Source organism: Lepidochelys kempii, chromosome 3, assembly GCF_965140265.1.
Source record: "Lepidochelys kempii isolate rLepKem1 chromosome 3, rLepKem1.hap2, whole genome shotgun sequence".
Classification (NCBI taxonomy): domain Eukaryota; kingdom Metazoa; phylum Chordata; order Testudines; family Cheloniidae; genus Lepidochelys; species Lepidochelys kempii.
In genome coordinates this window covers 8,460,749-8,487,984 of record NC_133258.1, presented here as the reverse complement: position 1 = coordinate 8,487,984, position 27,236 = coordinate 8,460,749, and the positions used below count along the sequence as shown (strand labels likewise).

General features: G+C 41.5%; 1 protein-coding gene across 6 annotated transcripts in view; it reads right to left on the bottom strand.

Moving 5' to 3' along the window:
- MSRA (methionine sulfoxide reductase A) overlaps window positions 1–27,236 on the bottom strand; it is a 449,168-nt gene that overhangs the window by 309,014 nt on the left and 112,918 nt on the right. The gene's annotated exons all lie outside the window — the stretch shown is intronic.

The following is a 27,236-nucleotide window of genomic DNA, read 5'->3' as shown; positions in this document are numbered from 1 at the left end:
TTTTAGTTGGTGAGGGCAACTAACCATTAGAACAGTGGTTCCCAAACTTGTTCTGCCGCTTCTGCAGTGAAAGCCCCTGGCAGGCCAGGCTCGTTTGTTTACCTGCCGTGTCCGCAGGTTCAGCCGATCCCAGCTCCCAGTGGCCGCGGTTTGCTGCTCCAGGCCAATGGAAGCTGCTGGAAGCGATGTGGGCCGAGGGACGTACTGGCCGCCACTTCCAGCAGTTCCCATTGGCCTGGAGCAGAGAACCATGGCCACTGGGAGCCGTGATTGGCCGAAACTGCGGACACGGCAGGTAAACAAACCGGCCCGGCCCGCCAGGGGCTTTCCCTGCACAAGTGGCGGAACAAGATTGGGAACCACTGCATTAGAACAATTTATCAAGGGTCATGGTGGATTCTTCACCACAGGCAATTTTTCAGTCAATATTGCATATTTTTCTAAAAGAGTTGCTCTAGGAATTACTTTCAGAAAGTTCTAAGGTCTCTGTTATACAGGAGGTCAGACTAGATGATCACAATGGTACCTTCTGGCCTTGGAATATATATCTTCTATATTTTCACTTTCTCTGTATTCAATACTCTATTTGAAAGTTATTAATAAAAACTCATTTTCGATATCATTGACAAAAAGTTTCCTGAGTGTTGCGTGTTGGTATTAGAGAAAGCAGCAAAATCATTGCTTATTATTTTTATATTATAAACTTTCTAAATTGCTATTACCATAGTATCAAGGTGCAAATGACTAAGCTCAATGAAGCAGAAACATACTATACTTAGTAATTGCTAAGGTAGGTTTTGTTTAAAATTGAATTAAATAAACATACAGAATTCTTCAAAAACTTACATCAGTTTTTAGAATTTGGGGATCTTGTGTAGGATTTTTAAGATTTTATATAGATTGTTTTTAGAGTCTAACAAAACTGTTAAGCATATTTTTAATTCTTTTCTTTCCTATCATAGCCTCTTAAAAATCTGAAACTGTTTTTCCTCGCTGATTTTGTCCTTCTCTGTTTGACAAACATTGATTTTTTTCATCTGATTTTAATGAAACTGAAAATTAATGTGGATGTTTTTGTTTAATAACTTTGATTTAGATAGCGCTGTATCATGCCAAGACATCTTTGTGTACCAGCATCATCAGTGATGGGAGGCTAACTACGGGAGATTCATTTCTTAGTTGACTGATGCAGAGAAAAGAAAATATTGTGATTTTGTCAGCTTCTACAAAAATAGCATTATTGGTCCAGATTCTCTGGTATCTCTCATTCACTTGGCAGGCCTCAGGCTCAATGCAGAATCAAAGTTATGAAAGGTGTATTTTTAGAAAAAAGAAAAGGAGGACTTGTGGCACCTTAGAGACTAACAAATTTATTTGAGCATAAGCTTTTGAGAGCTACAGCTCACTTCATCGGATGCATGCCATGGAAAATACAGTGAGGAGATTTATATACACAGAGAACATGAAACAATGGCTGTTGCCATAAACACTGTAACAAGAGTGATCAGGTAATGTGAGCTATTACCAGCTGGAGAGCAGGGGGGCAAAAACCTTTTGGAGTGATAATCAAGGTGGGCCATTTCCAGTAGTTGACAAGAACGTGTGAGGAACAGTAGCAGGGGCAGGGAGAATAAACATGCGGAAATATTTTTACTTTGTGTAATGACACATCCACTCCCAGTCTTTATTCAAGCCTAAGTTAATTGTATCCAGTTTGCAAATTAATTCCAATACAGCAGTCTCTCGTTGGAGTCTGTTTTTGAAGTTTTTTTGTTGAAGAATTGCAACTTTTAGGTCTGTAATCGAGTGATCAGAGAGATTGAAGTGTTCTACAACTGGTTTTTGAATGTTATAATTCTTGACATCTGATTTGTGTCCATTTATTCTTCTACGTAGAACTGTGCAGTTAGACCAGTCTACATGGCAGAGGGGCATTGCTGACACAGTATGGCATATATCACATTGGTAGATGTGCAGGTGAACGAGCCTCTGATAGTGTGGCTGATGTGATTAGGCCCTATGATGGTGTCCCCTGAATAGATATGTGGACACAGTTGGCAACGGGCTTTGTTGCAAGGATAGGTTCCTGGGTTAGTGGTTTTGTTGCGTGGTTGCTGGTGCGTATTTGCTTCAGGTTGGGGGGCTGTCTGTAAGCAAGGACTGGCCTGTCTCCCAAGATCTGTGAGAGTGATGGGTCGTCCTTCAGGATAGATTTTAGATCCCTGATGATGCGTTGGAGAGGTTTTAGTTGGGGGCTGAAGGTGAGGGCTAGTGGCGTTCTTTTATTTTCTTTGTTGGGCCTGTCCTGTAGTAGGTAACTTCTGGGTACTCTTCTGGCTCTGTCAATCTGTTTCTTCACTTCAACAGGTGGGTACTGTAGTTGTAAGAATGCTTGATAGAGATCCTGCAGGTGTTTCTCTCTGTCTGAGGGATTGGAGCAAATGCGGTTGTATCGTAGAGCTTGGCTATAGACAATGGATCGTGTGGTGTGGTCTGGATGAAAGCTGGAGGCATGTAGGTAAGCATAGTGGTCAGTAGGTTTCTGGTATAGGGTGGTGTTTATGTGACCTTCACTTATTAGCACTGTAGTGTCCAGGAAGTGGATCTCTTGTGTGGACTGATCCAGGCTGAGGTTGATGGTGAAATGGCAATTGTTGAAATCATGGTGGAATTCCTCAAGGGCTTCTTTTCCATGGGTCCAGAGGATGAAGATGTCATCAAGTAGAGTAGGGGCGTTAGGGGACGAGAGCTGAGGAAGCGTTGTTCTAAGTCAGCCATAAAAATGTTGGCATACTGTGGGGCCATGCGGTTACCCACAGCAGTGCCGCTGATTTGAAGGTATACATTGTCCCCAAATGTGAAATAGTTATGGGTGAGGACAAAGTCACAAAGTTCAGCCACCAGGTTTGCCGTGACATTATCGGGGATAGTGTTCTTGACATCTTGTAGTCCATCTTTGTGTGGAATGTTGGTGTAGAGGGCTTCTACATCCATAGTGGCTAGGATGGTGTTTTCAGGAAGATCACGATGGATTGTAGTTTCCTCAGGAAGTCAGTGGAGTCTCGAAGTTAGCTGGGAGTGCTGGTAACGTAGTACCTGAGGAGGGAGTCTACATAGCCAGACAATCCTGCTGTCAGGGTGCCAATGCCTGAGATGATGGGACGTCCAGGATTTCCAGGTTTATGGATCTTGGGTAGCAGATAGAATATCCCAGGTCAGGGTTCCAGGGGTGTGTCTGTGCGGATTTGTTCTTGTGCTTTTTCAGGGAGTTTCTTGACCAAATGGTGTAGTTTCTTTTGGTAACCCTCAGTGGGATCAGGGGGTAATGGCTTGTAGAAAGTGGTGTTGGAGAGTTGTCTAGCAGCCTCTTGTTCATAGTCCAATCTATTCATGAGGACGACAGCACCTCCTTTGTCAGCCTTTTTGATTATGATGTCAGAGTTGTTTCTGAGGCTCTAGATGGCATTGTGTTCTCCATGGCTGAGGTTATGGGGCAAGTGATGCTGCTTTTCCACAATTTCAGCCTGTGCACATCGGCGGAAGCACTCTATATAGAAGTCCAGTCTGTTGTTCCGACCTTCAGGAGGAGTCCACCCAGAATCCTTCTTTCTGTAGTCTTGGTAGGAAGTGGGTTTGTGGGTTAGTATGTTGTTAAGAGGTGTGTTGGAAATATTCCTTGAGTCGGAGATGTCGAAAATAGGATTCTAGGTCACCACAGAACTATATCATGTATTATGGGGGTGGAGGGGCAGAAGGAGAGGCCCCGAGATAGGACAGATTCTTCTGCTGGGCGAAGGGTATAGTTGGATAGATTAACAGTATTGCTGGGTGGGTTAAGGGAACCACTGTTGTGGCCCCTTGTGGCATGTAATAGTTTAGATAGTTTAGGGTCCTTTTTCTTTGGTAGAGAAGCAAAGTGTGTGTTTTAAATGGCTTGTCTAGTTTTTGTAAAGTCCAGCCACTAGGAAGTTTGTGTGGAAGGTTGTTTTTTTATGTGAGTATCCAGTTTTGAGAGCTCATTCTTAATCTTTCCCTGTTTGCTGTAGAGGATGTTGTTCAGGTGGTTCCGCAATTTCTTTGAGAGCGTGTGGCACAAGCTGTCAGAGTAGTCTGTGTGGTATGTAGACTGTAATGGATTATTTACCTTCAGCCCTTTTGGTATGATGTCCATTTGTTTGCATTTGCAAAGGAAGATGATGTCTGTCTGTATCTGTACGAGTTTTTTCATGAAGTTGATAGATTTCCACTCCATACGGCTAAATTCAGTGCCTTGCATAATGACAGGTTTCAGAGTAGCAATTGTCTTAATCTGTATCCTCAAAAAGAAAAGGAGTACTTGTGGCACCTCAGTGGCTAACAAATTTATTTGAGCATAAGGTTTCGTGAGCTACAGCTCACTTCATCGGATGCATTCAGTGGAAAATACAGTGGGGAGATTTATATACACAGAGAACATGAAACAATGGGTGTTACCATACACACTGTAACAAGAGTGATCAGGTAAGGTGAGCTATTACGAGCAGGAGAGCGGGGCGTGGGAAAATCTTTTGAATCAAGGTGGGCCATTTCCAGCAGTTGACAAGAACATGTGAGGAACAGGAGCAGGCAGGGGAGGGATAAACATGGGGAAATAGTTTTACTTTGTGTAATGACACATCTACTCCCAGTCTTTATTCAAGCCTAAGTTAATTGTATCCAGTAGGCAAATTAATTCCAATTCAGCAGTCTCTGCTTGGAGTCTGCTGAATTGGAAAACCAAACGGAGAACACTTCAATCTCTTTGGTCACTCGATTACAGACGTAAAAGTGGCAATTCTTCAACAAAAAACTTCAAAAACAGACTCCAACGAGAGACTGCTGAATTGGAATTTTAATTTGCAAACTGGATACAATTAACTTAGGCTTGAATAAAGACTGGAAGTAGATGTGTCATTACACAAAGTAAAACTATTTCCCCATGTATATTCCCCCACCCCCCGCCCACTACTGTTCCTAACATGTTCTTGTTAACTATTGGAAATGGCCCACCTTGATTATCACTACAAAAGGTTTTTTCCCACCCCGCTCTCCTGCTGGTAATAGCTCACCTTACCTGATCACTCTTGTTACAGTGTGTATGGTAACACCCATTGTTTCATGTTCTCTGTGTATATAAATCTCCCCACTGTATTTTCCACTGCATGCATCCGATGAAGTGAGCTGTAGCTCACAAAAGCTTATGCTCAAACAAATTGGTTAGTCTCTAAGGTGCCACAAGTCCTCCTTTTCTTTTTGCGGATACAGACTAACACGGCTGCTACTCTGAAACCTGTATTTTTAGAGAAGACTTTAAACTGAAATCTGGACTGCTTGTTATCATTAAAGATTATATGAGAATGTTCCAGTATTAACCCCAGTGTTTTGGCCTCCTTTTGTGGCACTGCAAACCAAAATGGCTTAGTAGCAATTAGAGCCCCAAAAGCACTCTTTTGTGTGGTGCTGCAGGGGTCTTGTCTGTCAACTCTATTGACTATTGGCCATTGCGGAGAAATTAAATGAATTCTTTGCATCGGTCTTCACGGCTGAGGATGTGAGGGAGATTCCCAACCGGAGCCTTTCTTTTTAGGTGACAAATCTGAGGAACTGTCCCAGATTAAGGTGCCATTAGAGGAGGTTTTGCAACAAACTGATAAACTAAACAGTAATAAGTCAGCAGGGCCAGATGGTATTCACCCAAGAGTTCTGAAGGAACTCAAATGTGAAATTGCAGAACTACTAACTGTAGTCTGTAACCTATCATTTAAATCAGCTTCAGTACAAAATGACTGAAGAATAGTTAATGTCATGCCAATTTTTAAAAAGGGCTCCAGAGGTGATCCCAGCAATTACAGGTGGGTTATCCTGACTTCAGTACCGGGCAAACTGGTTGAAACTATAGAAAAGAACAAAAGTGTCAGACACATAGATGAACATAATTGGCTGGGAAGGAGTTAACATGGTTTTTGTAAAGGGAAATCATGCCTCACCAATCTATTAGAATTCTTTGTGGGGGTCAACAAGCATGTGGTCCAGAGGGATCAAGTGGATATAGTGTACTTAGATTTTCAGAATGCCTTTGACAAGGTCCCTCACCAAAGGCTCTTAAGCAAAGTAAGCCATCATGGGATAATATGGAAGGTCCTCTCATGGATTGGTAACTGGTTAAAAGATAGAAAACAAAGGGTAGAAATAAATGGTCAGTGTTAAGAATGGAAAAAGGTAAATAAGGGTGTCCCCCAGGGAAATATCATATTTCCTCTATATAAATCCATGGTGCGCCCACATCTTGAATACTGTGTGCAGATGTGGTCACCCCATCTCAAAAAAGATATATAGCAATTGGAAATGGTTCAGAAAAGGGCAACAAAAATGAGTAGGGGTACGAGATAGCTGCCATATAAGGAGAGATTAATAAGACTGGGACTTTTCAGCTTGGAAAAGAGACGACTAAGCGGGATATGATAGAGGTCTATAAAATCATGACTGGTGTACAGAAAGTAAATAAGGAAGAGTTATTTATTCCTTCTCATAAAATAAGAACTAGGGGCCACCAAATGAAATTAATAGGCAGCAGGTTTGAAACAAACAAAAGGAAGTCTTTTTTTTACACAACGCACAGTCAATCTGTGAATTCATAGATAGCAAGGTCAGACGGGACCATTATGATCATCTAGTCCGACCTCCTGCACAACACAGGCCACAGAATCTCACCCACCCACTCCTGCGATAAATCTCTCATCTATGTCTGAACTATTGAAGTCCTCAAATCATGGTTTAAAGACTTCAAGGTACAGAGAATCCTCCAGCAAGTGACCTGTGCCCCATGCTACAGAGGAAGGCGAAAAACCCCCAGGGCCTCTTCCAATCTGCCCTGGAGGAAAATTCCTTCCCGACCCCAAATATGGCGATCAGGTGAACCCTGAGCATATGGGCAAGATTCACCAGCCAGATACCCAGGAAATAATTCTCTGTAGTAACTCAGATCCCACCCCATCTAACATCCCATCACAGGCCATTGGGACTATTTACCATGAATATTTAAAGATCAATTAATTGCCAAAATCATGTTATCCCATGTTACTCCTTGCCAGAGCATGTTTTGAAGGTCAAGACTATAACAGGGTTCAAAAAAGAATTAAATTAATGGAGGATAGGTCCATCAGTGGCTATTAGCCAAGATGGGCAGGGACGGTGTCCCTAGCCTCTGTTTGCCAGAATGGGAATGGGCAACAGGGGAAGTATCACTTGATGATTACCTGTTCTGTTCATTCCCCCTGGGGCACCTGGCATAGGCCACTGTCGGAAGACAGAATACTGGGCTAGATGGATCTTTGGTCTGACCTTTGGATCAGCCTTTATGGCACATTGGAATAAATATCTATTTTTCTTGATTGGGTTGTTGTGGGGAGGGGATGGGGGGGAATGGAAGTGAGGGAGGGAGAGATTTTCAGGTTTGGAGGGCTAGGATATTTGCCAGGATGTCTTCTACCAACTTACCTGTTAGCAGGTGCAGGAACCCTGAATATAAATGGTAACTGATTCCTGCTGATTTGCTCTGACAAAAGCAGCTAAGTAACACCCCCACCCCCCGGCTATCAGAATGGCTCTCTGGGCACAGATTTCTCCACATGGGAAACACAGGGAAAGGCCACACTTGGAAATAAGCTTGCGCCAAGGTTTACAATTTAGTTCTTGATATCTGAGCTATCAATACAGCCAAACCACAGGTGAATGGTAAATTTGAGCTAAGGTGCAGAGTGGGCAATATTTAATTCTGCACCAATGGCAGGTATATGGTCTGATAACTTGTAACCCATCAAGGGTAGAAAGCAGAGCTTTATACCATTGAAAAGCGGGAATTCCCAACCTTCCAGTAACAAAAACAGTACTTGCTTTGAGACAAACATTTTTTTACATCAGATTTTATTATTCACATTTTTATGGAATGGCTGTGATTGCAGAGCCATTGGCCATTATCTTTGAAAACTCGTGGCGAACGGGGGAAGTCCCAGATGACTGGAAAAAGGCTAATGTAGTGCCAATCTTTAAAAAAGGGAAGAAGAAGGATCCTGGGAACAACAGGCCAGTCAGCCTCACCTCAGTCCCCGGAAAAATCATGAAGCAGGTCCTCAAGGAATCAATCCTGAAGCACTTACATGAGAGGAAAGTGATCAGGAACAGTCAGTATGGATTCACCAAGGGAAGGTCATGCCTGACTAATCTAATCACCTTCTATGATGAGATTACTGGTTCTGTGGATGAAGGGAAAGCAGTGGATGTATTGTTTCTTGACTTTAGCAAAGCTTTTGACACGGTCTCCCACAGTATTCTTGTCAGCAAGTTAAAGAAGTATGGGCTGGATGAATGCACTATAAGGTGGGTAGAAAGTTGGCTAGATTGTCGGGCTGAACGGGTAGTGATCAATGGCTCCATGTCTAGTTGGCAGCCGGTGTCAAGGGGAGTGCCCCAAATGATCTGGAGGATGGTGTGGATTGCACTCTCAGCAAATTTGCGGATGATACTAAACTGGGAGGAGTGGTTGATACGCTGGAGGGCAGGGATAGGATACAGAGGGACCTAGATAAATTGGAGGATTGGGCCAAAAGAAATCTGATGAGGTTCAATAAGGATAAGTGCAGGGTCCTGCACTTAGGACAGAAGAACCCAATGCACAGCTACAGACTAGGGACCGAATGGCTAGGCAGCAGTTCTGCGGAAAAGGACCTAGGGGTGACAGTGGACGAGAAGCTGGATATGAGTCAGCAGTGTGCCCTTGTTGCCAAGAAGGCCAATGGCATTTTGGGATGTATAAGTAGGGGCATAGCAAGCAGATTGAGGGACGTGATCGTTCCCCTCTATTCGACATTGGTGAGGCCTCATCTGGAGTACTGTGTCCAGTTTTGGGTCCCACACTACAAGAAGGATGTGGATAAATTGGAGAGAGTCCAGCGAAGGGCAACAAAAATGATTAGAGGTCTGGAACACATGACTTATGAGGAGAGGCTGAGGGAACTGGGATTGTTTAGTCTGCAGAAGAGAAGAATGAGAGGGGATTTGATAGCTGCTTTCAACTACCTGAAAGGGGGTTCCAGAGAGGATGGTTCTAGACTATTCTCAGTGGTAGAAGAGGACAGGACAAGGAGTAATGGTCTCAAGTTGCAGTGGGGGAAGGTTTAGGTTGGATATTAGGAAAAACTTCTTCACTAGGAGGGTGGTGAAACACTGGAATGCATTACCTAGGGAGGTGGTAGAATCTCCTTCCTTAGAAGTTTTTAAGGTCAGGCTTGACAAAGCCCTGGCTGGGATGATTTAATTGGGGATTGGTCCTGCTTTGAGCAGGGGGTTGGACTAGATAACCTCCTGAAGTCCCTTCCAACCCTGATATTCTATGATTCTATGATTCTATGTATAAAATAGGTACTTTTGGTTCACTTTTAGAAATTTTTAAATTTATTAGTTATAATTTTTCTGTTCTTCTGAGGCCTATGCAGTGAAACTCACGATAATAAGGTCGCCTGATTTTACAAGAAGAATACAATTTAAAAAAAAAATTCTCTACAGATTTTCTCTAAAATATATGTTGCATAGAGCCAATTTATGACATAGTTTAAAAGCTTCATCAGCACTTGGTTAGGATGACATGTATATCTCACTCACAGCTTTGCCATTCACAGATAATGTGACCAACCCGAACTCTTGCCAATAAAACCTTTATGCCACATTGTACCATCATGTATTCCTTACTCTCTCTCTCTCTCTCTCTCCATATTTTCTCAGCTAACCCAGTAGAACAAAATGAATACTGAATCTTTCCAAACCCTAATTTGCTTATTTTAAGAATAATAGCAGTCAAAATAATAATGTGTGTGTGTATTAACTATTTGATATGTCAAAGTTTCACTTTTTTTTTTAATTTCAACCACATTGGAGCAGAGGTTCTTACCATAGTACTCATGTGACTAACAAACCTGCCATCTTATGAGTTACTAAAAACATGTAAAGGTAGCACACTCCCAGAATACAAAATTAAAGATTTTCAAAGTAAACAGGCAATGTGTTCACATCATCAGGAATTGTAAAACAACAAAAACACAACAAGGGCACTTGCCCTACAGATTAGATGATAATAAGCATGCATCATCAGAGGACACACGTGAGCAGAAAACTGGCAGTGTGATATGAATTATGCAAAAAAGCTAGTATATTTTCAGCTATGAAACACAAATGCAGTAAGTGAACTAGATGCTTCATTAAAATGAATTAAATACACACCAATTTTCTTTTGCTGTACCTTCAGTAATTTCACAAGAACTACATTTAACCCAAATGTTTTGTGCTGTAATCTACCAACTTGTCTTCACCTTCCAGCTAATCATATACTAGAGCATAATGTATTTATTTATTTCATTGTTTGTTTTAAATGGCTGTAAACTGAAACAAACTACAGAAGCAACAAAGCCCGTTGCCAACTGTGTCCACATATCTATTCAGGGGACACCATCATAGGGCCTAATCACATCAGCCACACTATCAGAGGCTCGTTCACCTGCACATCTACCAATGTGATATATGCCATACTGTGCCAGCAATGCCCCTCTGCCATGTAGATTGGTCTAACTGGACAGTTCTACGTAAACGAATAAATGGACACAAATCAGACGTCAAGAATTATAACATTCAAAAACCAGTTGGAGAACACTTCAATCTCTTTGGTCACTGGATTACAGACCTAAAAGTTGCAATTCTTCAACAAAAAAACTTCAAAAACAGACTCCAACGAGAGACTGCTGAACTGGAATTAATTTGCAAACTGGATACAATTAACTTAGGCTTGAATAGAGACTGGGAGTGGATGGGTCATTACACAAAGTAAAACTATTTCCCCATGTTTATTCCCCCCGCCAACCCCCCACTGTTCCTCACACGTTCTTGTCAACTGCTGAAAATGGCCCACCTTGATTATCACTCCAAAAGGTTTTTTCCGCCCTGCTCTCCTGCTGGTAATAGCTCACCTTAAGTAATCACTCTCCTTACAGTGTGTATGGTAACACCCATTGTTTCATGTTCTCTCTGTATATAAATCTCCCCACTGTATTTTCCACTGCATGCATCCGATGATGTGAGCTGTATCTCACGAAACCTTATGCTCAAATAAATTTGTTAGTCTCTAAGGTGCCACAGGTCCTCCTTTTCTTTTTGAGACTACAGAAGAGTTGAGCACATTACATCATTCATTTCTGAGGGTCCCCTCTCCCTCCGCATAATCTGATTTTTGACTGAGCTAAAGCACTGAAAAATTAGACTTCATTTCAGTATGCTAATAGCAATCTATTCAAAACAATGTAATCAAGGCCTTATGTACTCCTATAATTTCATTCTTGACATAAGCCTGACAGCTATTTATTGTTGGAAGGTGTTGGAGGGGAGGTAGAGAGACAAAATTCTTGTAATTTCCCCTCCCCCAACAAACACAACAGCTTTACAGTTTAAAGCAGTATCTTTGTGAAATACACAAAATAGCAATAATCACAGGGTTTACATATGTCTTGTCTTAAGCAATCAAAGCAGAGAGTTAACAGAGACACATATTCAGATGTGCCAATCCCCAAACTGGCCACCTCTGATGAGCCAGCTGTGAGCTGCAATTGTCACATTATAATTTCGGCAAAAGGAGGGGTTGGGGGGGAAGGCATCAGGATCCACACTGGATGAACATAATTATTCACAGCAGGATGCTGCAGAATTAATTTAGCCAATCAGAATTATAGTTGGGGGCTACTGTGAACATGAAGAAAGAGAAAGAAAATCGTGAAGAAGAGATCAGAAAAATGTTGCTAACACCTTGATAATATTTTGATTATTCATCACTCAGAATATTTAGAATACAATGAAATGAAAACATAACTGTTACACAGAGGTTTTTGGCTCTAATAGGATTTGATTTGGAATTAGAGAAACTGTGAATTTTGTGGGTCAATAAGACGCCAACAGTCTGAACATCATTATCAAGGCATTGTATAATCTACAACGAGATGAATCTAAATTCTGCAGCAACATTTCGAGATTCTGCATCACTCTAGTGAAGCATATTAGAAATTCTGCAACAGCTCCATTTAAATTAAATAATGGAGTAAATATGAAAATGTATAATAAAACCAGCACAGTAGATCATGTACTTTTTTATTTTAAGTATAAATTCAATTTATTTTATGATGTCCCCACACTTTCAGTTTCCAGTCTGCCACAAATGTTTACTCTGACAACACATAATTGCATTCTAGAAGTTGTAAAGGGGAAGCTGGAGTTTTTGGCAGCAAGTGAGGGACAGTTGGAGTCTTTGGCATCTGGGGCAGTGGTTTTGGGACTGTTGGATAAACATATTGATTTGATGTTTCTTCTAAAATTGTTCAACAGTGAAAAATTTAACAATATTGACATATAAATGATCCTCATTAAGTTTCAAAGTTCGCACCCCATTGAGATGAATGGGACAGTTGGCCGTTCTCAGTGATATTATTTCAAGCTCTCTGAATACTCTTAAAGGCAACACCACATCAGTTTACAGCTGGCCCACGTTTTCAAGGTTCTCATGATAACCATGAATGCCTATGATGCTATGCTCTGGTACCAGGAGGAATTAGAAAGGAAAGCAAGAAAACCACCCCAAAAAAGTATGTTAGTTATTCAGATCCAAATGTTGTGTCCAGACTAAGTACCACAACTGGACTCTTTGGAGCACCAAGAGAGAAGAATAAGGGAGGAATCATTCCATTCCCCACCCACAACCTCTGCTATGCTACAGCCACTCTGCAGAGGATACTCCAACCTAATGACTAGAGAAGCCTCTATGGCCCTAGCATCATTCTTTTGCAGGAGGAAAGGACCACAGAATCAACACAGCATCAGAACTTCTGTCCCTATCCCTACCCTATTGCTGACACCATCTGTGCATACATAGCCACAGATTGCAGCTTTCCCTTTAAATCAAAAATATATGGAGTGATTGTACTGTAAAGCAGCAGCCTTTCCTTCCTTTCCTGAAATTTTGCAGGACCCTTGAGTTCCTATAGAAGTTAAACTTAAGCTTGTGTTCCCTGATTCTGGTAATGGTGAGTAAAATGACAGGACGGTTGGCAGGATTTTATTTCTGCCAATAATGTTTGATCTATGCCACTCTCAATGAGAACCATTACTTAATTCATAATGATATAGAGTCTTGTGATGAAAGTGGTATAACTACAAATTCTGATTAACAGTCACTGCAACAGTAAAATGGTTTCCCATAGCAACGAGACTGAAATTATACAACAAATGGCAATGCCACATCAGATAAATTATTCCATGAAACGTCCCTTTTCGGAAACCATTTGGCTTTCTACTACCTTTATATTTAAAAAGATGGGGGAGCAGGTGAAGTAATATCTTTTATTGGACCTACGTCTGTTGATGAAAGAGACAAGCTTTCAAGCTCACACAGACCTCTTCTTCAAGTCTGGGAAAGGTACTCAGTGTCACAGCTGCATACAAGGTAGAACATATTGTTTAGCATAAGGAGTTAACATGTAGTACGGGTCCATTCAAGGTGAAGTGGGCAGCTAACACATCTGTAGTCATAGGACAAAGGAGGGTTACTGGATTATATAGATTGTTGTAATGAGCCATAAATCCAGTGTCTTTACTGAGTTCATGATTTTTGGTGTATAACAAAGTTATGATTTTAAGCTCCCAGGCTCATCTTTAGAAGGTGTTGGGAAGGTTTCCTTTGAGGAGAAAAACTGAGAAGTCAGATATGGATTGATCATTTTGTGAAAGGTGTTTATCCACAAGTGATATGATGTTTTTGACTTTTATCATTTTTCTGTGTGAGTTCATCCAAAACCGTAGTAATTGTCTCGTTTCACTCACATGGGGCATTTAGTGCACTGGATGAGGTACCCCACATGTTGTGACAGGAATGTGTAGGCACCATAGATCTTGAAAGATGTGTTGTGGGGGATACTGATCACTGTGCCAGTGAAGATATGTCTGAAGGTTTTTCATCTGTGGTCATGGCAGGGTCTGGTCCTGGTGGAAATCTGTGAGGGAGTTTAGGGCACCTGTCCGGAGGATGAAAATATCATTGACGTATATCATGTATATCACTGGTTTCATCTTGCATTTGTCCAGAAATTATCTCTCAAGGTGGCCCATGGGAAGGTTAGCATGATTTGCACAAAATGTTTCCTGTTGAATGTAAAGTTGTTATGGGTGAGGATGAAATGGATGAGTTTGGCAATGTGTTTGAGGTGGATATCTGAGTGTTGTCCACTGTCTTGTAGATATTTGAGGCACGCATCAATGCCATCATCATGAGGGATGCTGGTGTATAGGGAGATGACATCTATGGTGACAAGGAGGAAAATGGTCCTTTCTCTGGTGGATGGTTTCTAAGCGTCCCAGTATTCCTTAAGTAGGAGTGCCATGGCCAGACATGATGGGACTGCCTCAGTTCCCTCGTTAGTGTATCTTGGGAAGCATGTAGAAGGTCCATGAGGAGAGTTGTGGGGGTGAGGTTGTACAGTTTCTCTCAGAGTTGTTTCAGGAAGGAGTTGATGATATCCTTAAATTCCTGGGTGAATTATGGTGTGGGGTCTTCTTTGAGTTCTTCATAGTAGGTGGTGTCAGAGAGTTGTCAGCTGGCCTCAGTGACATTATCGTCATTTTGGGGATCATGATGAGGCCCCTTTGTCTGTTGGTTTGATCACTATCTAATGATTGGATTTCCAGGACTGTACAGCAGTCCTCTTGGCAGAGGAGAGATTATGGTGGATGTGATGTTTATTAAGGAATTGATGTAATGATCAAGTGTGTGGTTTCATCCACTGTGTGACGTCCAGTCAGATGATTCTTTTCTTATGACTGTTCGGGGGAGGGGGGTGTAGCTGTGGGTGGTGTCATCTTTGTCGTGAAATAGTTCTTTGAGGTGGAATCAGTGAAAGAATTTTTCTCAGTTCTAAGATCCTGCAAGGTGGGAGGGTCCCAGAGCTCAGGCTCCAGCCTAAACCCAGAAGTCTATACAGCAATGAAACAGCCCTGCAGCATGACCCTCACAAGACCGAGTCGGCTGGCAGGTGTCTAGTTGCTATGTAGACATACCCTTAATCTCCTTGAGATAAAAAGACTTAAGACTTCACACTTGTCCAGTAAAGTTGTATGAGCTTACTGGAATGGGTCTGAGTGTGAGAGGGAAACTTGTGCACGAGAAATGCCTTTATTGTATCCCATTTTGAGGATCAGTATCTGGATCTGAAACTCCCTCGCTCCACTGTGCAAGCTTATTATTAAAAGGAATAAATCTCTCCAAAACCTTGGAACACATAAGTACTCACAGGTAGTCCAAAGGAAGTGTTCATTAGTTTAGTGAGGATCATCTTGAAAGCCATGACATAGGGTTTCAACAAAACATACTTCAATTCAAAGACCAGGATGTAGCAGAGTATTATCTTCTCTTCATTCTTCCTAATACAAATCAAGCGAGTAAACTCTATGACATTAGTAATTCAGATCAACATGGATGTGGGCTGAATCAACATAGTTCATATTAGTTTATTTGCCAGTGTATGAAAAATGTCCCTGTTGAAATCAGAAACATTTGCCCTGGGAAAGTATGTGAGTCTCATGAAATTTAGTCATGCTTCAGTCGCCTCCACTCTTGACTATTTTGCCCCTTTCTCCTATTACAAGATCCACCCTGCCTATCTCCAACCCTGGTTCACCTCCAACATCCACTTCCTCTGTTCTTGCTCTCATACTATGGAGCAACTTTGGTGGAAATCCCATCATCAGGCTGACTTCTTCCACTATGAGTTCATTCTCTACTCCTTCAGGTCTGCCATCTTCCTTGCTAAATAACTCTACTTCTAAACTTGACTGAAACTCATGCCCACCATCCCAGCTGCCTTTTCACTACCTTCGACTCACTCATTAAACCATCCATTCCTGCTTCCACTTCTCTCTCTGCACAGGATCTTGTCAATTTCTCCCAAGAGAAAAATGATTTTAAAAAACACCCTTCTCCCTCACCTTGGCTCATCTTCCCTTCTGCCTTTCCCTCCTACAACTCTCACTCCCTTCTCCCTTGTCACAGATACAAATGTTTCACATCTGTTCTCCTTTTCCAATCCCTCCACTTGCCCCAGTGATCCCATCCCATCCTATCTCCTGATCTCCCTTTTGACCACTTTCATATCCTCCCTTACTCTTCGCCTTAGCCCTCACTCTCCTCTGGCTCCTTCCCCTCACAATACAAGCATGCTTTGTCTCTCCCATCTTTAAAAAAACCTACTTTTGACCCTACTTGCCCTCAACTACTAGTACATCTCCCTTTCATCTCTAAGGACATGAAATATGTTCTCTACAATTGCTTTCAGGAGTTCATCTCCTGCAATTCCATCCTACTCCCTCTCCAACCTGGCTTCCACCTCTTGCACTCCACTGAAACCACTCTTGCCAAAGTCTCTAATGACCTCTTTCCAACTAAAACTCAAAATCAGTACTCCATCCTCATCCTTCTTGACCTGCCAGCCATCGCTGATGCTATCAAACAGCGTCATTTTGTCCTCCCTTGGCTTCTGTGGCTCTGTCATCTCCTGGTTCTCCTCCTACCTTTCTAATTGCTTCTTCAGAGGATCCTCCTCTCATCCGCCCTCCAACTTTCTGTGGGTGTTCCACAGGGCTCTGTCCTTAGTCACTGTCAGGATCCTAACAAGGGCAGTTGGGTCCAACGAGAGTCAAACCTGGGGCTGGAAGTAAATGGAGGAGTTCATAGGTTCCAGGCCAGGGTTGATATCAAGAGCCAGAGGCCGAGTTGGATTTCAGGATCTGTGTCAGGAGGTGAAGTCCAAAGCAAACTGAGTTTGAAGCCAGGAGCAGGAACAATCATAGCAGCTACAGGAGACCCACACAATTGTCTGGATGCTTCCTGGAATGCCTCTTGGGTTTATATAGGGTGGGAAGCAAATCAGGAACTGTGAGGCTGCTGCCTATCAGATCCCTTGAGGCAGGACTTCCTATAGTCTGTGTCCACTGTGTCGTGGGAGTGGAGCACAAGCTGGTTACAGGTGCTACTGGGTGGCAGCATGGAGATGTCAGATGCCTTGTAGCTCTGCAGGCTGGGATCCTAGACCTGTGGAGCCTTATAGTCCCCTTATATTCTCCCTCTACACTTGTATCTCTATGTAATCTCACCCACAAACACAAATTCAGCTACCGTCTCTATGATGACCACGCAGAGATCTCTCTCTGTCTATTTCAGACCTGTCTCCTTCTGTCCAACTAAAAATCTCAGCCTGTCTCTTACATCTCCTCATGGATGTCAAGCTGTCAGCTCCAGCTCAACATGCCTGAAAAATAGTTCCAAATTTTCCCCCCAAATCTCTCCCCACTTTTTCTTCTCTCAATCACTGTGGACAATCCTATCCTGCCTGTCACTCTGGCCTAAAACCTGGGCATCATTTTAAACTCAGACATCTAAGTCCTCACATCTAGGCTATCTCTAAATCTTGCCAATTTTTTCTGCTAACAACTCTACGATACAGCCTTTCTTATCCAATCACACAGCTAAAACTCTCATCCAAGTTCTCATTAGCTCATGTCTCAATTATTGCAACATCCTTCTCTCAGGCCTTGACTAATGCAATCTTGCCCATTCAGAAAGTTGCTTCAGAGATCACTGAATTCAATGGTACTAGGCTGATTTACACCAGCTGAGGATCTGCCTTGCCTTTCTTTTAATTTAGCCTGCCATCATACGGGTGTATCTGAGGAATGAAATACGAGTCTGAAGACCCCTGTTTACACTGAAAAGCATGCAGTATCAATGTAGATAACACCAACCTGTCTTTCATTCAGGCACATAACCTTGTGGTTATCTTCAACTCCTACCCACCCTCTCTTTTCACAGTCATTCCTTGTCCACATCTTGGTGCTCTTTCTCCAAAACATTTCTATTATCTAACCTATTCTTTATGTGACTGCTAAACCACTCAACCTGGCCCACATCATCTCCTACTTTGAATATTGTAACCCCTACTTCTCAGGCCTCTTTAATACACACATTGCTCCCTGCCAGCCCATGGAAAATACAGCTGCTGAGATAAACCTACTTGCCTATCACTATGACTATGTTATGCTCCTCTCTGAATCCGTTATTGGGTCCTCCTTTAGACATCACAACAAGCTTCCTATCCTTATCCTTAACACCCTTCACAATTCTCACCTTCCTTACCCATTAGCTCTGATGTCCTACCACTTCACTACCAGTCTTGATACCCCCATTCTTCTGCTTTTCCTATACTCTTCTTTATGTTTTCTTCCATGCTGACCCTTACATGTAGAGCTTCTCCCATTAATTGGTCCTTAAGGTTCTTTTGTGTCTTCAAATACCTTCTTAAAACCAACTTCTATCACAATGCTCACAAGCAATTAACCAACTACTAAAGGTTAGGTAAAGGGACAGCATGGGGGAAATAAAAAAAAAACCCAATCAAGAAATTCAATACATGTTTTACCCCTTATCCTTCCCCACCACCCTTTGTCTGTTGCTTGTCTTATTAGAACATATGGCCTTTTGGACAGAGATTATTTCTTCTCCGATGTATGTACAACACCCAGGTAGGACATTCTGGGTATGACAGCAATAATACCAATAAATAATAACAATTCACTTATGAGCATTCTTTTAGAGCTGACATTTGAAGAAAGAACATAAGAACGGCCATACTGGGTCAGACCAAAGGTCCATCTAGCCCACTATCCTGTCTTCTGACAGTGCCCAATGCCAGGTGTCCCAGAGGGAATTAACAGAACAGGTAATCATCAAGTGATCCATTCCTTGTCACTTTTTTCCCAGACTCTGGCAAACAGAGGCTAGGGACACCATCCCTGCCCATCCTGGCTAATAGCCATTGATGAACCTATCCTCCATGAATTTATCTAGTTCTTTTTTGGACCCTGTTATAGTCTTGGCCTTCACAACATCCTCTGGCAAAGAGTTCCACAGGTTGACTGTGCGTTGTGTGAACAAATACTTCCTTTTGTTTGTTTCAAACCTGCTGCCTATTAATTTCATTTGGTGACCCCTAGTTCTTGTGTTATGAGAAGGAGCAAATGACACTTCCTTATTTACTTTCTCCACGCTAGTCATGATTTTATAGACCTCTATCATATCCACCCTTAGTCACCTCTTTTCCATGCTGAAAAGTCCCAGTCTTATTAATCTCTCCTCATATGGCAGCCATTCCATACCCCTAATCATTTTGTTGCCCTTTTCTGTACCTTTCCAATTCCAATATATCTATTTTCTGAGATGGGGCAACCATATCTGCACACAGTATTCAAGATGTGGGCCTACCATGTATTTATATAAGGGCAATATGATATTTTCTGCCTTATTATCTATCCCTTTCTTAATGATTCCCTACATTCTGTTTGCTTTTTTGACTGCCTCTGCACATTGAATGGACGTTTTCAGAGAACTATCCACAATGACTCCAAGGTCTCTTTCTTGAGTAGTAACAGATAATTTAGATCCCATCATTTTATATGTAGAGTTGGGATTATGTTTTCCAATATGCATTACTTTGCATTTATCAATATTGAATTTCATCTGCCATTTTGTTGCCAAGTCACCCAGTTTTGAGAGATCCTTTTGTAGCTCTTCACATTCTGCCTGGGACTTAACTATCTTGAGTAGTTTATATCATCTGCAAATTTTGCCACCTCACTGTTTACCCCCTTTTCCAGATCATTTATGAATATGTTGAACAGGACTGGTCCCAGTACAGACCCCTGGGGGACACCACTATTTACCTCTCGCCATTCTGAAAACTGACCATTTATTCCTACCCTTTGTTTCCTAACTTTTAACTAGTTACCAGTCCATCAGAGGACCTTCCTTCTTATCCCATTACAGCTTACTTTGCTTAAGAGCCTTTGGTGAGGGACCTTGTCAAAGGCTTTCTAAGAAAGAAGGAAGGAAGGAAGGAAAACATACCAAAAAAATCGATTTCTAAAAAAGATACAAAGCTGTGTCTATTTGTCCACAATTTTCAGGCTATTTGCTCTGCTCAAATTTACTACAGCATTTCAATTTTTCCCCTCTATGTTGGAATTGTACAGTTGCTGCAGACAATGGCAATCACTGAAGCAAATGAAAATATTCTTCCTTGATATCTACTGTGAAAAATCACCATCAAGTTGCAAACAGTCCTTTAAAGTATTTACTTCAACATAAATCTAAATAGGAGTTATTTAGAAGTCCGATACTTTTTATATAAAAATACTAAAAATGAAAATAACAACTGTACACATTAGGCAATGTAGTGGCAATAATCTATATCCCAAGTCCCTTTTTCTAAATCTTCACCATCACCACCACCCTTAGGAAACACAAAACAGCTTTATATTTATTTATTTATTTATACTTAAACAAAAGAAAAAGAGCACCTATTCAGACACTCCTGATGCTCTTAATGCAACTTAAAATAGAACACGTCAAAAGGTCCCTTCATTATGGCTCCAAATCACTCTCTTCGCAAAATTAATAAATCTGCTATAATCATGTGTTCATGTACTTCCTGAGCAACTAATGCAACTAAATAATTGAAATCCGCAAATTACCATATTTGAAGGAGGCCAACAAGTAAAGGCTGAATTCTGCTCCCATTGAAGTCAGCACCAAAACTTACATTGACTTTGTGAGAGTAGGATTGAGACCTAATTTTTTTTAATGTAATAAACACTGTCGTCGGAGGGATTTATCCTGCTCCCTTTTAAGTCACTGGGAGTGTTTAAGTCACTGATGGACCTGGATTTCTTAAAGAAAAAAAATGTTAACAAGTTTAAACCTTATGGACTAAGAAACTAATAATTCTGAGACTTTGGGGGCAAGGCCTAAACCACAGTGAAGCAGAAGATGAGGCCAAAAGTGAATATTCATAGCTGGCAGGGTTAAAAAAAAAAAGCAGGTTACTTTACAGATATAGTTGAATATTTATGCCCAGTTGACACTTGAGAGGAGAAAGTTGACACATTTGAATGCCTATCCAACTAAAATGAGAAAATGCAATACCATACAATCACATTTTTACTCATATGTGATTATGGGATTAATAAGGAAATTGAGGATATTAGAAAAGGGGTTTTGTAACCAAATTCTCAAAATGTGCAGCATAATGTAAAACCCCCGAGGAAAATAGGAATTTCCCCTTGAAAGTGAAAAAAAATTACTTCCTAAAGATATCTTCCAGAGAAACAAAAATTAACATTCTGTGCAGAGTAGCTAAGAGCAAAGGTTAAGTATCAGTCTAATTTAATTGTTTTTTCTAATGAAAGTGAAAAAATAGTGTTCAGAACATAACAGACCTGGAATACAGATGCCTACAATGAAATAATATAATTTTTCACATATATAGAACTTGTTCATTTTGCTGCACACAATTATTTTGGTAAAATAAACAAAAAGCACAGCACAAAAAGAAAGGTGACGTAGCCACATCTCATCAGGGAAGAAAACATAACTGCACTAGGTCAGTTCACAGGAGAGTGGTACAGATCAACCATGCCCTGGTTATGGAAAGCTGCAATATTGTGTTTAAATGTACTTTTTCCTACAACTACCATGGCATAAACAGCAGAAAAACCAAAAGGTTAATATTAAAAAATTTAGATCACCATGACTAAAGAGACTGCCTGAAGATATCTAATTCATAAAAGATATTTCCCAAATAAATTCCGCTCAGGATTGTGGGAGTGAAGAATTGAGATAATCATGCACTCAACAAAACAGGGCATGCTTACTGGTAAAGGCAATGTAATTCTTACTATAAAACAAATTTGGTCTTTTATAAACATCTACATCTCCAAAAGTCATTGAAAACTGAAAGATAAAAAACCAAGAGCAGAGGGAATACTATAAAAGCAGTTGAAAGATGGAGAACATTTTCTATGCACAAGAAAGTTAAGTAGAAAATTACAGTCTCTCATTAGCAAAAGGCACAAGATAATCTTCCCAGAATTAAAACGAAATCCTATAATATGATGCACCAGAGCTACATCTTCACTTGGAGCTAGGGGCGTGATTCCCAGCCCATGTAGGCATATTCACACTAGTTCTCATCAAGCTAGCACACTAAAAATAGTAGTGTAGCCACAGTAGCAAGGGCAGTGGTGAAAGGCAGCATGGTCTAGATGCCCCAAGTACAAACCCGCCTGGACTCCATGGGTTTGGTACTCGAAGTGGCCAGGGCCTATGCTACCATGACTACACTATTTGTAGCATGCTAGCTTCCCCTCAAGTTGGGAATCACACTCTTAGCTCCAAATGTAGCCTAAATTTCATCACAGGTCACTTTTCCTCAGATTTAGTGTTACAAACCTACAAGAATTCACAACTGGTGTAAGCAAGAGCAGAATCAGACTTCTAAGAGTATGTCTACACTGAAACTAAGCCTGGATCTGTGGGACCCGGGCTCATAGACTCAGCGTTTCCCAGCCCAGGCTTGAGCATCTACACTGCATTGTGAACCTGGTACATGTAAACCTAGGTTTACAATTGCCGGACCTGGGTCTCAGAGCCTTACTAATGTGTCCATGTTGTACTACGCAGACCTTCTGACTTGGGTCTTAGGCTTGATCTGTGATCACACTGCGAAACAAGGTTTGGACCTGAGTCACAGTGGGGCTTAGGCTCTCACCCACCCCCAAATTGTGACCTAGGAGTGCTTGCTATACTGATTCAGACTAATTTGTGTATGTATACAGAAGTGGGGCTTGGGCTCAAACATGAGTCAGAGCTTAATGTGCTGTGTAGAGCCAAATCTTGAACATCAGACTCAGTATTTACTCACATCCTAATGCTCACTGAAGACCATAGGTTATTTATTATGTTAGAACTTGCAGATATAGGGCATTATTCTCTCTCTTAAATGTGTGTAAATCAAGACTAATTCCACTGAAGCTACACCAGTGTAAACCTGTGTGAGAGGAGAATTGAGCCCATCTTCTGAATATCCCACTTAGTTGCAAATTTTTTACTTCTGATAACCACATGCTTGTGATCTCACATCTCAATATATGCAATACTATCTACACTGGTCTTTAAAAATCCTCTCTTTGACCAGTCCAACAAGTCCAAAACTATGCAAACACACCTAGGACCAAATTCTGTTCTTAACTGCTTTTATTACAGCAGTAACCTATGACTTTTCTTCCTATGACAACTCATTCCTCTATTGCTGTTTCAAAATACTATGTGCTTCCTCTTCTGATCCCAAGGTCTTGGAACACTTTTTTAATTCTCTTCATATTTTGACTCTGTCATTTTAAATACCAAGTCAAAAACCTTATTCTTTTTCTCTTCTTAGTGAAAATTTCTCTGATGATCAGATGCCTCTTTTCTTCTAGTAAACACAGAGCCTGATTCATTGCTGCATTACTCCAGTTTTATGACACATCATTCCATTAAAACTCCAATGCTAAGAGGAATCTTTATATTTAGTTCAATGGAAGCTCAAACAAACCGTGATAGCATATTGTAGAAATTTTAACTTTTAGAAAGGAACTCAGTCTTTGTAGTGATATGTATCATTTAACTACTGCTATGTACAATTTCCTAGATTTGGCATTGTTGAATAGGAAATGTCTGTTTTATCGTACCCCTGCAACATGACTTCTTAACGGTGTTAGTTATAATTTTTTGTTACAGTACAGATACCAGACACACCAGTAACAATAGAAAGAAACTTTAGTCGGGCTTCTTTACACACACAAAAAGACTACCGTAAACTGATACCTTTACAGAGAATCATTGCACAACTCTTTTGTTATTGCATAAAGAAACTGACAGTGCTGATAACAGCACAAACACATATCTTGCAATGCCTTTGAAAGCTCAAAGAAAAACTGTCAGTTCCAAAAGTACCATAGAAAATCTTCCACTAGTTTTAAAAGCATGGTATCAATACACCCACAAAAATACAATAAAATGTCTTGAAAAACCTTTGAAGGCACAGAGAACTAGCAATAACAACAAAAAGAAACAATTTTTTGACTGCTTTGCAGGTGACATACACAAAATCCAATGGTGCAGAAGTCAAAATATGACAACAACTTATAGTACCATGGAGAACCCTCAGGCTGCTTGCATTAGCACAACAAAACTTTACATATATTGTAAACTTCTACTCTGTGAAGAATATGAAGTTACAAAAGGTGCCAAAACTACTGTGAAGACAATTGTGATGATGCCTTTGATGGCACAAAGAAACAAATTCTTGGCCAACATTTTTCTATCCTATTCATGTCACAGAAAATTTGTATGAGAATAGTAAAGCTATTACGTAATTGACAGAGGAAAAATCTTTTCCAGTGATTTGGATCATGTAGATTAATAGCAATAATCTCATTTATAAAGCATTCCTGTGCCCCACTCCCTTTGGTCTGAGTGCTACACTGAAATTTCAATATGATGATGAAACCACAATAGAAACCACATTTGTAAAACTACAGACAAACGGCGGAGAGTCTTAAAGAGAAAAACAAGAAAAAAGAAAGGATTCTAAATATATTGTGTTGTGCTGAACCCTCCCCTTCATTCTTAAATTAGCCAAAGTAAGTGAAAAGTATCAGGTGTCATTTTAGTCTAGAAATGTCGGGGCTAATTCTCCTCTCACATACTATACACAGATGCACATTGGCTGAGATTTTCAAAGCAGACTATGGGTTTAAGACACAGACCGGCCATTAAAATTAATGGAAGGTCTGTGTTTAAATTGACTAGACAGCTTTGAAAATATCAACCATTGACTTCATCTGAGTTACCCCGGATTTATACTACGTTTTACATCCAAAAGACTACATTAAAACAACATTTAGGTTACAAAGCCAAGCACTCAAAAGTTAGGCAATTCCAGAATTAAGATCGCTTAATGCAATCTTAATTTCCCCCCTTTGTGCAGAGGGTTTATGAAACCGTATTTAATTACTTGATCACCTACTATTTTTATTCACAGGATTCCTGACCCATTCAATGAGTGGGTAGTTATCTGATATTTATTTTTATTCTCATTCATTGTGTGGCCCCAGGCCACATTAAACATACACCATCCAAACCCTGCACTGCACACAAAATTATTAATTTCCTCATGGGCATCTCTATGGTGCTCAGCACTATATTATTTGAGTGTTTCACAAACAATAATTAATTTACCTTCACAACCCATAAAATATAAGATCCACTCCTGCTTCCCTCCCCATTCATCCCACAGCTTCTGCACCCATCTCCCTCTGCTCCTATCCAGCCCCCCCAACATCTTGTACTTGTCAGGGATCTTAAATGCTGGTCCTCAGGGTTCTTTGGCACTAGCAGGTTCCAACCTGCCATCCAGGGACCCACCAACTACTGTCAGAATATGAGCTGAACTCAGACAAAAAACCCCAGTCCTGGGAACTGATTGGCAGAATCCTGGGGGCCCTGACTGGTCCACAGCCCCTATTTAAACCGAACACAGGAACCGGGGATATAGCTGGGATCCACCCTGCTCTGGACTGCATGCCTTGTGCTTCCTGTTCTCCTGACCTGACCTGACTCTGGTTATTGATCTGTGGTTCTGCATGCAAGTTTATCTCCTGCCTCTGATCTCATGACCCTGTCTGCCTCCTGACACTTGACTCTCAGTTTGCCTTCTGGCCTTCCTTAGGCTCTGACCTCCCGGAATCTGTCTTGGCCTGAGTCCCAATACCTGCTTTGACCACTAGGTCAGACTGTCTGTGTCCCGGCTGTGACAACACTTCCCCTTCTCTGGTTACCCACCCCACCCCACCCCAACTGCTGCCCTTCCCCCTCTGCAACCATCCAAACCCCTCTGTTTTATGCATATATGCCCTCCAGCCTCAATATCATCTCTGCTCCTTTCCACCCTCCACCAACTCTTGTTCTCTCTCCATCTCCTCAAACTCTGCTGCCTCCCACAACCCCCTAGCTCCTGCCCTCCACCCCCATGTTCCTCCCCAACCTCTGACTCCTGTAATGCCTTCTTCCTCCTTTCCCCTAATTCTTGATCTCTCTCCTGCCTGAGTGCCAGCAGGGCAAGAACTGAGAGACAGTCTGCCTGCTCTGTTATGGTGCCCTGTGCCACAGTAGCCCTCAGCAGCCAGGAGCAGCAAATGCAGAGAAAGGTCTGATCACTCCCTGCATCCATGGGCTGCAACATGCTCAGGGCAGACAATCATCAGAGAAGTTAGCTGACAAACTCTATCAAGTCTCTATTGAGCATGTGCAAACTGAGAGGTTCATAAGTTGGCCACATTTGGATGTGTTTTCATAGTGATGAGAAAAGGCACGTCCCTAACACCAAGGGTAACCATCCACCCAAATTTCAAGCCCTTGCTCTAAAGCATGGACATGATAGAGCTTCTCGGCAAAATGGTTGTAAGACTTTTTTTAACATGGGCAAGGCAATATATTTTCCCTTAATTTCATTCTTAGAAACAGTTGAGTCATTTTAGCTTAAGAGATCCACTTCCTCGACACTACAGTGCAAATAAGCAATGGTCACATAAACACCAGCCTATACTGGAAAACTACTGACAGCTATACTTACCTACATGCCTCCAGCTTTCATCCAGACCACATCACACAATTCATTGTCTACAGCCAAGCTCTAAGATACAACCGCATTTGCTCCAGTCCCTCAGACAGAGACAAACACCTACAAGATCTCTATCAAGCATTCTTAAACCTGCAGTACCCACCTGGTGAAATGAAGATACAGATTGACAGAGCCAGAAGGGTACCCAGAAGTCATACAGGACAGGCCCAACAAAGAAAGTAACAGACGCCACTAGCCGTCACCTATAGACCCCAACTAAAACCTCTCCAGTGCATCACCAAGGATCTACAACCTATCCTGAAGGGCAATCCCTCAGTCTCACAGACCTTGGGAGACAGGCCAGTCCTCGCTTACAGACAGCCCCCCAACCTAAAGCAAATACTCACCAGCAACTACACACCACACAACAAAAACACTAATCCAGGAACCAAATCCCTGCAACAAACCCCGTTGCCAACTCTGTCTGCATATCTATTCAAGGGACACCATCATAGGACCTAACCACAACAGCCACACCATCATGGGCTCATTCACCTGCACATCTACCAATGTGATATATGCCATCATGTG